The sequence below is a fragment of the Bos javanicus genome, chromosome 18 (genome assembly GCF_032452875.1).
Source record: "Bos javanicus breed banteng chromosome 18, ARS-OSU_banteng_1.0, whole genome shotgun sequence".
In the NCBI taxonomy this organism is placed as follows: Eukaryota; Metazoa; Chordata; class Mammalia; order Artiodactyla; family Bovidae; genus Bos; species Bos javanicus.
In genome coordinates, this window is record NC_083885.1 from 23,934,516 (window position 1) to 23,937,176 (window position 2,661).

The window sequence follows — 2,661 nt, forward strand, 5'->3', positions numbered from 1 at the left end:
CTTATAGAATTAAGAAGACTGCTTGTATTATTTTGCCTTATTCCTATGCTCTCCAACCTAAATAATCCCAAGGTTGACTTTTAGGGAAATTAAAATGGAAGAAGTCTTGTTCAGGCTTCAGAAGCAGGAGAACAAGCCTCTGACCTTGTTTCTGACCTGCCTGGACACTGCCCAGATTCTGTACCTTCCTTCAAGCACAGGAAGTCACGCAGCACTTCAGATAAGAAAGAGAGTAGATCTCAGAATCCTTGAGCCCCTGAGAGTATGGCCAAACCTCTGGGGTCTAAAGAAATCCTATGACTCACAAGGTGAGACAAACAGCATTGTGAAAAGGTCAAAGTCAAACCAGAGCTGCATTTGGGGACACAAAGTGATGATGACATCAGTTTGCGGCCTGGGATTATAAGCAGGAACCCCCAAAATAACAATTTGAAGTCTCACCTGTGGCATGGACACGCTGCCTGAGACTTTTTCCCATTTGGGACTCCAGATTGCAGTTGCTCAGGACTTCCCAGCACACTGTTTAAGTCTGTTGATGTATATGTATTGTTCTTATTTGTCTTTTCTTTTAATGATTGCATATTGGAATTAAGTTAAAGAATCCTCTAATAAATATTGAAATGGTTGTGTGTGACAAGTGGTTTCTTTTGTTAATGAATCCTTCAAGCCTGAAACAAAAGGAAAACTTTCCATAAAACAAATGGGTGCCAAGCACCTACACTGGGCACCAATGCCCTCGAAATGCCAAAACTGCACAGGTTGTGAAGAGGTATAGTCAAAGCTGCCCTGTTCCAGAAGTACCCAATGTCTTACAAAGGTTTTGGGGGAAAACACTAAACCTCAAAAGGGGCAAGTGATGTAAATGAGCAAGACTGAGCTGAGTCACATGTGAGGCAATAGAGAATAGTGGGGACTGTGGCAAACCAAAGCCCACACCTCATCTAACGAAGGCAGCCGCTGTTTGGCTTCAGCTATCATCCCCTGTGGAAACTGGCACCCAGTATTGCCAGGTTTGGGGGAATTTCTAAAGAAAACCAGAAAGTCAGATTTTTACAAGTTTCAAAATGCTGTTCAGGCGGGATTCAGCCCACAGGCCACGAGTTTGTAAGCCCTGCTTTAGTGAGACAACTTTTTCCATTTTCACTCCCAGCTCTCTGCTCTCCAACTTGGCTCTCTGGTAATCCAGAGGATGTGGACCTGAGCCAAACGGGGCTAAGCCAGGAGGCAATCCCCCTCCCCCACTGACCTCAGACTCACCCTCCCCAAAACAGGCAAGGCTTCTCTCTGGGTCAGGACGAAGGGCCAGGCTCCCTCCTGTGGGGTGAAGTCCCTCCCAAGGGGTTTCTTACAGACTGACTTCTGACCAGCCAGCAGGGCATGCCTGTCAGACAAGCCTGTACTTGTCTGAAACCCACTGAGACCCGAGCTGCAGAGGCTTTTCTGGATCTTACAATAAAGACCAGATTCATCACCCTGACTTCCGACACCCTCACAGGCAGATTCTCACTGACCGTTTCAGCCCATGATGTTGCTCCTCACATTGGTCCCTGCTGCCCCTCAGTCCCATCTCTTCCCCTCCCCCACTTCACCCCCAATTTCCAGACAGAGGGAACTTGCTGTCCTTCCTCTCTGGACCTTTGTAAATGATGCTCCCTAGACCATGAAGATCTCCTGGAGGAGGGCATGGCAACCCACTCCAGTTTTCTTACCTGGAGACTTCCCATGGACAGATGAGCCTAGCAGGTTACAGTCCATGGGGTGGAAAAGGGTGGGACACGACTGAGCGACTAAGCACCGCACAGACCATCCCGCACCATCCTTCCCACCCCCAACCCCCACCTAACACTTCGTGTCATCAGATCCCAGCCCAGAAGTTACTTCTTCCAGGAAGCCTCCCCTGACCACCCATACTAGTTTAGGGACTGAGATCAGGTATTCCCACACCTGCTGGAGAGTCCTATCACAGCTTAGCACGCAGTGAATTCTTTTTCCTGAGAGAGGAAGGGGACGTTCCTCAGGGACAGGGACCAGGACTGCTGGGTTTCCGAGTGGATATCTAGCACCTAGCATTAAGCCTGAGGCCAAGTAAATGCTTAAACATTCACAGAAGGAAGGAAAGAGGGGACGAGAGAAGGAAGCGGGGCGGGGGAGGCGAGAAGGAAGGAAAGGAGGGAAGGAGGGGAGGACGGAAGGACCCTTCCTTTTGTTTCCATCTCTGTACCTCTTTCCATCTCTCTCATCTCCTTCCATCTCCCTCATCTCTCTCCTTCCATCTCTAATGATCTAAATGCTCTCTCTCTGATGATCTGTAGGCGCGGCTGATCATCTCTTTTTGACCATTCCTCCCCATCTCTGACCCACGACCCTGGAGTGCAGGCCGTGCTGCTCGCCAGGACGTCAGAGTCTAGAGTGGTCGCGCCGGATGTTCCTCCGCGGGGGTCCTTAGGTTTTGCGCCCCCGTGGGGAGTATAGAGGTTGGGAGGTCGCGCACTCATGGTGCTCACAGAGGCCCAAAGCAGCTAGCTGAGGGGAGAGGAGGCGGAGAAAGGAAAAGAAAGGAGAGAAGAGGCGGAGGGCAAGAGGGGGAATGGGGCGGAGAGGGGCGGGCCCGAGCGCCCCCCCAACCCCACCCGCCGCAGCCCTGCCAGCGTCCTCCCAGCC